Raw genomic sequence first — 11,063 nt, 5'->3', positions numbered from 1 at the left:
AAAACTCCCCTAAAAGGAGTTAAATACCAGTGATCTCCGCGAGCAGAGCCCAGTATTAACCGTATTGCTGCTTTGCAGGCCCACTTCCAGCATTGATTTCTTTTAGGATTGACTGATTTGATCTCCTTGCAGTCCAATGAACTCTCAACAGTCTTCTCCAGCACCATAATTCAAAAACATCTATTCTTCGGTGCTCGGCCTTCCTTATGGTCCAACTCTCGCAGCCATACATTACTACTGGGAATACCATTGCTTTGACCATACGGACTTTTGTAGGCAGGGTGATGTTTCTACCTTTTTTTATTATTGCCATCACTTTCCTCCCAAGGAGCAGGCGTCTTTTAATTTCATGGCTGCTGTCACCGTCTGCAATGATCTTGGATCCCAGGAACGTGAAGTCTGTCACTGCTTCCATGACTTCCTCTTCTATTTGCCAAGTAGTGATGGGGCCAGATGCCATGATCTTCGTTTTTTGATGTTGAGTTTCAAGCCAACTTTTGCACTCTCCTCTTTGACCCTGAGCAAGAGGCTCTTGAGGTCCTCTCCACTTTCTGCCATTAGAGTGGTATCATTGGCATATCTGAGGTTGTTGATGTTTTTCCAGGCAATCTTAATTCTGGTTTGTGATTCATCCAGGCCGGCATTTGGCATGATGTACTCTGCATATAAATTAAATAAGCAAGGGGACAATATACATCCTTGTTGTACTCCTTTTCCTGTATTAAACCAATCAGTTCCATATCCAGTTCTAACTGTCACTTCTTGACCCTTATACAGGTTTCTCAAGAGACATGTGAGACTGGTACTCACATCTGTTTAAAGACTTGTCATAGTTTGTTGTGATGCACACAATCAAAGGCCTTAGCATAGTCAATGAAGCGAAGTAGATGTTTTCTGGTACTCCCTTACTTTCTCCATAATCCAGTGAATGTTGGCAATTTGATCTCTAGTTCCTCTACCCCTTCGAAACCCAGCTTGTACGTCTGGCAGTTCTCTATCCATGTACTGCTGAAGCCTAGCTTGTAGGATCTTTAGCATGCTTGCTAGCGTGTGAAATGTGCAATTGTGTGATAGTATGAACATTCCTTGGCACTGCCCTTCTTTGGGATTGGAATGTAAACTGACCTTTTCCAATCCTGTGGCCACTGTTGCATTTTCCAAATTTACTGACATATGGAGTGCAGCACTTTAACAGCATCATCTTTTAAGACTTTGAATAGCTCAGCTGGGATACCATCACCTATGCTCACTTTGTTGTTAGTAATGCTTTCTAAGGCCCATTTGACTTCGCATTCCAGGATGTCTGGCTCGAGGTCAGTGTTTACACCATCGTGGTTGTCAAGGACATTGAGGTCCTTCTTGTATAGTTCTTCTGTGTATTCTTGCCATCTTTTCCTAAGCTCTGCTGCTTTTGTTAGGTCCCTACCATTTTTGTCCTTTATCATGGCCAGCTTTGCATGGAACATTCCCTTGATTTCTCCAATTTTCTTTAAGAGATCTCTAGTCCTTCCCATTCTATTGTTTTCCTCTATTACTTTGCATTGTTCATTCAGGAAAGCCTCCTTATCTCTCCTTCCTGTTCTCTGGAAATCTGCATTCAGTTGGGTAAATCTTTTCTTTTCACCTTTGCATTTTGCTTTCCCTCTGCTATTTGTAAAGCCTCATCAGACAGCCACTTTCCTTTCCTGCATTTCTGTTTCTTTGGGATAGTGGTGATTGCTGCCTCCCGTACAATGTCACAAACCTCCATCCATAGTTCTTCAGGCACTATCAAATCTAGCCCCTTAAACCTATTCTTCACCCCCACTGTATATTCATAAGGGATGTGATGTAGGTCTAACCTGAAGGACCTAGTGATTTCCCCAACTTTCTTCAGTTTAAGCCTGAATTTTGCAATGAGTAGCCCATGATCTGAGCCACATTCTGCTCCAGGTCTTGTTTTTACTGACTTTATACAGCTTTTCCATCTTTGACTGCAAATTATGTAATCAATCTGATTTCGGTGTTGTCCATCAGGTGATGTCCATGTGTAGAGTCGCCTCTTAGGTTGTTGGAAGAGGGTGTTTGCTATAACCAGCGTGTTCTCTTGACAAAACTCTGTTAACCTTTGCCCGGCTTCATTTTGTTCTCCAAGGCCAAACTTGTACATCATTCTGGTTATCTTTTGACTTCCTACTTTAGCATTCCTGTCCCCTATGATGATAACGGCATCTTTTTTGGGTGTTAGTTCTAGGAGGTGTTGTAGGTCTTCATAGAACTGGTCCACTTCAGCTTCTTCTGCATCAGTGGTTGGGGTATAGACTTGGATTACTGTGATGTTGAATGGTTTGCCTTGGATTCAGACCGAGGTCATTTTGGCGTTTTTGAGATTGTATCGCATTACTGCCTTTCGCAGTCTCTTGCTGACTATAAAGGCCACACCATTTTTTCTATGGGATTCTTGGTCACAGTAGTAGATATAATGGTCTTTTGAGTTAAATTTGCCCATTCCTGTCCACTTTAGTTCACTGATTCCGAAGATGTCGATGTTCAGTCTTGCCATCTCACTTTTGACGACATCCAACTTAGGTTGATTCATAGATCTTACATTCCAGGTTCCTATGCAGTATTGTTCTTTGCAGCATCGAACATTCCTTTCACCATCAGACACATCCACAACTGACTGTCCTTTCGGCTTTGGTCCAGCTGCTTCACTCTTTCTGGGGTTACTTGTACTTGCCCTCTTCCCCAGTAGTATATTGGACACCTTCTGACCTGAGGGGCTCATCTTCCGGCGTCATATCTTGTAGCCTTTTGTTACTGTCCATGGGGTTTTCTTGGCAAAGATACTGGAGTGGGTAGCCATTTCCTTCTCCAGTGGATCACATTTTGCCTGAGTTCTCTGCTGTGGCTTCTCATAACAACTAATAAAATAACATATAAACAGTGAACTGTTATAAGCAAGAACTCTACAAGTATATTGTGATATTAACACTAACAGTACTAACATTTTTACTAACAGTGAAAAGATCTCCTCCTCTTGGGGTTTTAGTTTAGTGTGGTTAGCTTTCCTTTCTCCGTAGTTGCAGTCCCTTTCCTAATATTTGTAGTTTTGCAAAATAAAAAATATCCCTCCGGGGATTAAAAAAAAAAAAAAAGGAAATGAAGTTTTCAATCTGTATACTGCAAACTCATGAACTTTTTAACATTTTAAAAAGAATTTTGTTGAAGAGGTTCTGGAATCCTATTACAGCGCATTTCCCCAGAAAAAGAAGCCCTGGGTATAAGCTTTCATGTGCATGTCTGGATATCACTCTAGCCAGATCTCAGTGTTCCTTCTATGTTCATAGATGCCCCTCACGGCTCCTTTAGTCTAGATCTAAGGGTTCCTTTAAGCAGTGTTGAACTTAAGTAAGCAGCTCCTTATGCTTGGTGCGGAGGGAGGACAGCTTTCCTCGGCTCTTTTAGTCTTGAACTGGAAAGTGGGCCATATTCGTAGACAGTATTTGCATACTGACAAGTTTCTACTACAGTACATGTATCTTGAATACACCTCATGATTCAGGAATATGTTAATAGCAGCAGGAAACAAATTGCAAAGATGTTTCCATGGTATATTATTAAAATAAAGCAGGCACCTGCCAACAAACTGCTAAACTTGTTAAGAGGTACCTTCAGCCTCACGGTAGCAATCAGCTGCTCCAGCAATAAGTGAGAGAGGCCTAAATATGTTTAATAGAATACTAGAAATATCTTTGAGGGATGTACTAAAAGAAAAAAGCAGGACTGCCCATTGGAAACAATGGGAAACACTTGAAGGCCCATTGGAAATAATGGGAGCCTTTTGCCAATTGACTTGCATGGGCTCCATTGAAATTTATTTATTTATTATTTTAACTTTTACCCTGCCCTCCCCGCCGAGGCAGGCTCAGGGCGGCTTACATAAAACCCAGTAAAAACAATATACAACTTGGTATAAAATACAGAATAAAATAGACACTAAACAATTCAAACCGTTGATACGTCAGTGGCGATACAGATACAGTAAATGCATTTAAAAGCACGTTCAGCGGTGCGTCCGTTCTAGGTAGCTGCGTTTAAAAGCATGTTAGTGGTGATAGATAGAACCTCTGTCCCTGGTTGTGTTTGCCCAGGCCAATTTGAGAAAACACACAAAGCAGTCCTGTAGAGTAGAAGACCAAAAAAATTTTTATTAATTAATAAAGGAAGAGTACAGATCTCGAGGTTTTGGAACCCTGAGTACCCAACAGACTCTTCGAGTGTTACAATGGATGACATAGGTTTTTATACTCAAGATGACACACACAAATAAATCAAGATTATTGGTTCCATTAAATAATTGGTTCCATCAGGTCTCTGATTGGCAGAAAACCTTTTAGGCTGGGCTTTCCCAAGTAACGTTTTTTCTTTTAGCTGAACAATAAGTGTTTCTTTCTCTTATACTGTAAAATTCTAAAAGTATCTATATAGCTGATATGGTTTACAAGGTGCCATAGTTCTTCGTTTAGCCAGAGACATGCACAGTTATAGCTGGCCTACCAAGGCCATAAGCTTCAGCAAAAATAGCAAGTTAACATTTTGTTCTTTCAGCATTTTACCTTGCCAGCATGCATCCAAACAACAGTCACAAATGAACCAAAGTTAATACCTGAATACAGTCATGTTAGAATCATAAATGGCACTTAACATATGCACCATGGAAGTGCTAAGTGCACCCACCAAGTCAAACCTGTTAGTCAGTGGCAGGGTATAAAGTGTTTCATAAACTGTGCGTACAACAGCGGTGCGTTCGCTCTAGGTAGCTGTGGCTGAGAATAAGTTGGCGTAGGGCCCTGCAGAACTGTACATTGCAATAAGTAGAGTTGCAATAAAAATGTAGAATGGATTTTCCCTTAGGGTCTCTGGGCACTCCTGCTACACCCTTGGGCTATCATTCCACTCTGGGGCCTGTCATTCCAGTTCCAGAACACTTCTACCACCTCCAAAGGCTGTCATTCCACTCCATGGTCTCTCATTCCAGTCCCAGACCACTCCTGCTACTTCCAGGGGCTGTCATTCCACTCTGTGGTCTCTCATTCCAGGCTCAGAACACATTGCTATGCCCAGGTGCTGTCATTCTGCTCTGAGGCCTGTCATTGTCCCAGAGTGGAATGAAAGCTCCTGGGAATAGCACATGTGTTCTGGAATTGGAATGACAGGCCCCAGAGTGGAATGACAGCCCCTTGGGCGTAGCAGGAGTATGCAGGGACTGGAATGAGAGACCACGGAGTGGAATGACAGCCCCAGGGTATAGCAGGAGTGTTCTGGAACTGGAATGACAAGCCCCAGAGACCCTAATGGAAAATCCATTCCGCATTTTTATTGCAACTCCACTTGTACTGCAATATATTTCAATGGAAGCCCATGCAAGTCAATTGCATTCCTGGCTCCCATTATTTCCAATGAGCCTTCAAGTGTTTCCCATTGTTTCCAATGGGCAATCCTGTCCTTCCTTTTAGTACATCCCTATCTTTGCTCCTCTGAACACCTTCTCTTGCTCTATTTGTGTACAACATATAATAAAGGTTATTAGTAGAGTAGAAAGAGGCAGGCACTTTAAAATATAGAATAAAATAGAATTACAGCAGCCATTCTATGTATACTTATTTAGAACATTTATCACAGAGGGAACAATTACTGAATAGGACTGGGCTGTAAGAAAATGCCTAAATCAATCCACTCAACTCTGCCTCCCCAAGGTAATCTTAACCCAGCTCCAACATAAATCTGATGTACAATTCCTAAACGGGAAAGGGAAGCAGTAGGAAGGTTGTGTTGGAATGGTTTGAAATGAGTGTTACTGTTTCCTGAATATTCTCCCAAATTAAAAAACAAATAGTTGCAAGTACAAATAAATAATAGTAATCCAGCATACTAAAAACTATTTTTGTTCCCCCTTCTCCATATGTACTTATAGAAAGTGTTGCTTTATAAAAAATAAATAAATAGCGGAACATTTAAAAATGTGACACCCCCCCCCCCCTTGCAATTTTAGTGATATAGCTCATTATGTACTCTCGCCCAGTTTTTCTTCTCCGGTTTCGCTTATCTGGCGTCGCTATGGGGCGCAACGGTTTATCTGAGCACATTCTTAAATCATCCCGCCCTCCAGTTCCCGTCAGCCGGGTCCTAAATGTCCAATCCGTGTTTGTGGGAGGTGGTTGTGCAACCGAAAGTAAACCCTGACCTTTTGGTGAATGCCGCTCGGGCGGGAACAAAAGAAGAGGCATAATGGCTCTGGAGTAGTGCGGGGGAAAAGAGCGGGGGGGGGGGGGCGACGTAGAACGGCCCTGAGGCTAAAGATCGGCCTAAAGTGACTGAAAGGGCGGCTTAGATAATTGGAGGTTCGGCAGTTTATGGTGGTGTGCGTGTGTGGAGCTGATGCCTTGAAAGGAGATGTAACAGAGAGATTTGTGCCTGATAGTTTTGCTCCGAAAGTAATAACACAAGTTTGGGTGGGCGGGCGGGCGGGCAGGGGTGGATTTTAGTGAGATGGAGCTCAATGAAGAATGAAGGTCATATGACCACAGAAAAATTTGTACATTCTGTTATATAAGAACCTAAATCCCAAAGTCGTGTGAGGCTTTTGGCATATACAAGGAAGTTCAGATCAATGCTACCTCTAAGCTATAGAGCCCTGTGAGCAAAAATTCTACTTTGTGAGCTACTGGCATTAAAGTTGTGAGCAGGTGATTTGGCTACTGCATAAATTAGTCTGCTCTGGAGCCATTCTTTCTGAGCTAAGACAAAAATGTGTAAGCTAGAGGCTAAAAAAACTGTGAGCTAGCTCACACTAACTCAGCTTAGAGGGAACACTGGTAGGGATTCCCAGACAAGGCAACTGTTCTAGTCAGACTGTATCTGGTATATCTTTCTCCTGCCCATGAAGGTTATGGTTTTACTTCCCCATTTTTACCTTTATAATAAGCCTGAGAGGTAGCTCAGGCTGGGAAGGTGTGAATGGACCAAAGTAACTGTTCATCATAGCAACTGTGGATTGAAGCACAGGAATCTCATATCCTAGGTCCAACATTCTAGCCACTACATAAGAACATAAGAGAAGCCAATGTTGGATTAGGCCAATAGCCCATCCAGTTCAACACTCTGTCACTCAGTGGCCAAAAATACCAGATGACATCAGGAGGTCCACCAGCGGGGCCAGGACACTAGAAGCCCTCTCACTGTTACCAAGAATTCAGAGCATCACTTGCCCCAGACTGAGAGTTCTTATCTATACCTGGTGGCTAATAGCCACTGATGGGCCTCTGCTCCATATGTTTATCCAATTTCCTCTTGAAGCCATCCATGCTTGTAGCCACTGCAACCTCCTGTGGCAGTGAATTCCATGTGTTAATTACTCTTTGGGTGAAGACGTTTTCAAGCGGAGGCTTGAAAAAAAAAAAAAGCCTAATTGGTTATGTTAAAAAACCGGTCCCAAATTTCCCAGTGAAACTTAGACCTAAACCACTGTGGAGGAACTAAATTATTCCGTTCTCTCTGTTTCCTCCCCTCTTGCGACTTTTAGATTGCAGGCTCTTCGGGGGCAGGGACCTGTGCTGGTTCTCTAAGCACACTGGTGGAGACAAATAGATTTAAGGCACTTAGGAGCGGGTGGGATCCACCTCGAGCACAGCGGGGGGCTCTTTACATCTGAACAGCGTTTTCTTTCTCCAGGGCCGGCGCATTTTGCCCGTTCTTTTCACGTTTGTGATTGCAAAGTGTTTAAAAAAAATCTTCGCTTCAGGTATGTTGTAGGGCTATCTTTCGGCTATGCTCCTGCAGAGTGCAAGGGGTTGGACTAGATTACTTGCAAGGTCCCTTCCAACTCTAACATTCTGTGATTCTATGATATTTCTTTTTATCTGTTCTAAACTGACTGCTCAGCAATGCCATTGAATGCCCACAAGTTCTTGTGAGAAAGGGAGAAAAGTACGTCGTTCTCCACCTTCTCTATGCCATGCATAATCTTGTAAACCTCGATCATGTCACCCCCTCAGTCCTCGTTTCTCCAAGCTAAAAATCCCTAAGCAGTGTTCCCTCTAAGCTCAGTTAGTGTGAGCTAGCTCACAGTTTTTTTAGCTCACGCATTTTTGTTTTAGCTCAGGAAGGATGGCTCCGAAGTCAGCTAATTTATGCAGTAGCCAAATCGTTTGCTCACAACTTTAATGCCAGGAACTCACAAAGTAGAATTTTTGCCAGTTTCGTGTAGTGGTTAAGTGTGTGGACTCTAATCTGGGAGAACCGGGTTTGATTCCCCACTCCTCCACTTGCACCTGCTGATGTGACCTTGGGTCAGTCACACGCTCTGGCACAGCTGTCCTTGAAAAAGAGCAGTTTCTGTCAGAGTTCTCTCAGCCCCATCCACCTCACAGGGTGTCTGTTGTGGGGAGGGGAAGGGAAAGGAGTTTGTAAGCCACTCTGAGACACCTTTGGGTAGTGAAGGGCAGGGTATAAATCCAATCTCTTCTTCTTCACAAAACTCCACAGCTTAGAGGGAGCATTGTCCCTAAGTGCTTTAACCTTTCTTCATAGGACGTGTTCCAACCCTTTGATCATTCTAGTTGCCCTTTCCTGCACTTTTTCCAATGCTATAATATCCTTTCTGAGATGTGGTGACCAGAATTGCACACAGTATTCCAAATGAGGTTGCACCATGGATTTATACAGGGGTATTATACTGGCTGATTTGTTTTCAGTTTCCTCCCTAATAATCCCCAGTATAGCATTGGCCTTTTTTATTGCAATTGCACATTGGCTAGGGTGTGTTCCATTCTTGCTCTACCAGTTGTGAAATCCTAAATCTAGTCCCTTACAGAAAAAAGCTTGAAAGTGAGAACAAGCGACATCTCTAACAATGTATATAAAACACATATTTATTTATTAGATTTATGCCCTGCCCTTCCTGCCAAGGCAGGCTTAGGCCTGCTTACATAAAAATTTTAAAAACAGAATAAAATGGTACAAACAATTCTAAAGTGCTGTACATAGATATTGCATGTCAGACGGTGAAACAACAAATTTCTGAGTATTATCCATAACGTGTCAGTCAGTAATGGTAATAGCCAATGGTAAAAATACCAGGGTAAGGCTCTGGTTTTAAATTAAGGTGTTATATGTGGCATCTCACTCGAATGCCTGGTGGAAGAGCTCTGTCTTGCAGGACCTGTGGAATTGTAATAAACTCCGCAGGGCCCTGATGTCCTGGGGGGGCTCATTCCTCCAGTGTGGAGTGGCTACAGAAAACGCCCTAGCCCTGATGATGGCCAGTCTGGCCTCTTTAGGGCCAGGGAGAGTCAGGAGGTTTTGTGTCTCTAAACGCAGTACTCTGGGGAATATGTGGGGAGAGGCAGTCCCTCAAGTATGCTGGCCCCTGACCATAAAGGGCTTTGTAGGTGAGAACCAGCACCTTGAAGTGAATTCAGTATGCTCCAGGCAGCCAATGCAGTGCTTTCAATGCAGGTTGGATGTGTTCTTGCAGAGGACGACCCAACAACAGTTTGGCTGCCGCTTTCTGCACTAGCTGCAGCTTCCGAATTTGGGACAAGGGCAGCCCCATGTAGAGAGCATTACAGTAGTCTAGTCTTGAGGTGACCATTGCGTGGTTACCGTTGTCAAGTCACTGCATTCGAGGAAGGGAACCAACTGCCTAATCAGCCGAAGGTGGTAAAAGGCCGACCTGGCAGTGGCTGCTACTTGGGCCTCCACCATTAAGGAAGCATCCAAGAGCACTCCCAAACTCCTCACCTCCGGTGATGGCATCAGTGCTGCTTCATCAAAGGTAGGGAGTGAGATCCCTAACCCCGGACTGCTGCGACTTAGGCACAGAACCTCCGTCTTTGTCGGATTCAATTTTAGTCGGCTCAGTCTAAGCCATCAGCCACAGCTTGTAATGCCAGGTCCAGATCTTCCGGCCCAGAGTCAGACCAGCCGCCAAACAGCTGGGTGTCATCAGTATATTTTAGGATAAATTACAGCGGGGGGGGGGGTCAGGGCTATGATGTGGAGAAGGTGTTTAACCCTTCTTCTCTCTCATATGTTGCCAGTTGAGCCTACTAGCTGTTATTAACTCAAAAATCCTCTTTGCCAGTCTGTCTTATTTGTAACAACAGATCGGAGGAATCAGGTTTGGTCAGCAAAACTGTTAAGAGAGAGAAGAATAAAGTCCTTCCTCTTTCATGTACTACTCAGACTGGCAAGCGGCTCCTCAGAATCTCAGGCTGTGGTCTTTCACATCACCTACTACTTAATCATTTTAACTGGGGTGCTGAGGATTGAACCTGGGACCTTCTGCAGGCCAAGCAAATGCTATACCACTGAGGATTCATTCTTCCCTTTTTTCATCAGTGGGAAAGCTGGTTGGATTATCTCAGAAATTTTGCCTCTCATTTCACCTGACCTTTCCCCTCTATGTTGAGAATTTTTTTTTTGTTAATTTGGAATATAAAAACTTCTTGAGTGCCATTTAAATTATATCAGTTAAAGGGAGCTCCCATTCCTTCCATCAGGTTCCTGGGCTGAGAAAACTGACAAAATATTATACCGTGACAAGGTGGGACAGCCAGAATTCTTCAGGAACAAAGAAAACAGACAACTAGGGTGGTTCAGTCACAAAAGGAAAAGAAAAACGGAGGGAGAAATCTTGCCTCTGAGAGAAGGGAAAAGACAGGGCCGTCATAATTGCCCTTCCCCTTGGGGCTTGCCTGGTGCCTACATTGCTCTCTTTTAGGTGCCAAGTCAAGACTTTTCTTTTAATGAATCTTTTAATACCATTTTATAGTGTGTTTTTAATCTCATTTTAAATTATTCAGTTATCTATGTTTTCTGTTCTGGCTGGGGTTTTTTTTAGTTCTAGGCTTTAATTAACTTTTTTTGGTGAGTGTGCACGTGCGTGTGTGCCTGGAAGTCATAGTTGACTTCTGGTGACCCATAGAGGGGCTTGGACATTTTAGAGAGGTGACTTGCTATTGCCTGCTTCTGCGTCCTGGCCTTGGTATTCCTTAGAGGTATCCCATCCAAGTACTTGT

Source organism: Gekko japonicus, unplaced genomic scaffold (assembly GCF_001447785.1).
Source record: "Gekko japonicus isolate JY-2015 unplaced genomic scaffold, Gekko_japonicus_V1.1 scaffold30, whole genome shotgun sequence".
Taxonomy (NCBI): domain Eukaryota; kingdom Metazoa; phylum Chordata; class Lepidosauria; order Squamata; family Gekkonidae; genus Gekko; species Gekko japonicus.
The sequence above is the reverse complement of the archived record's forward strand: the minus strand, read 5'-3'. Positions refer to the sequence as shown.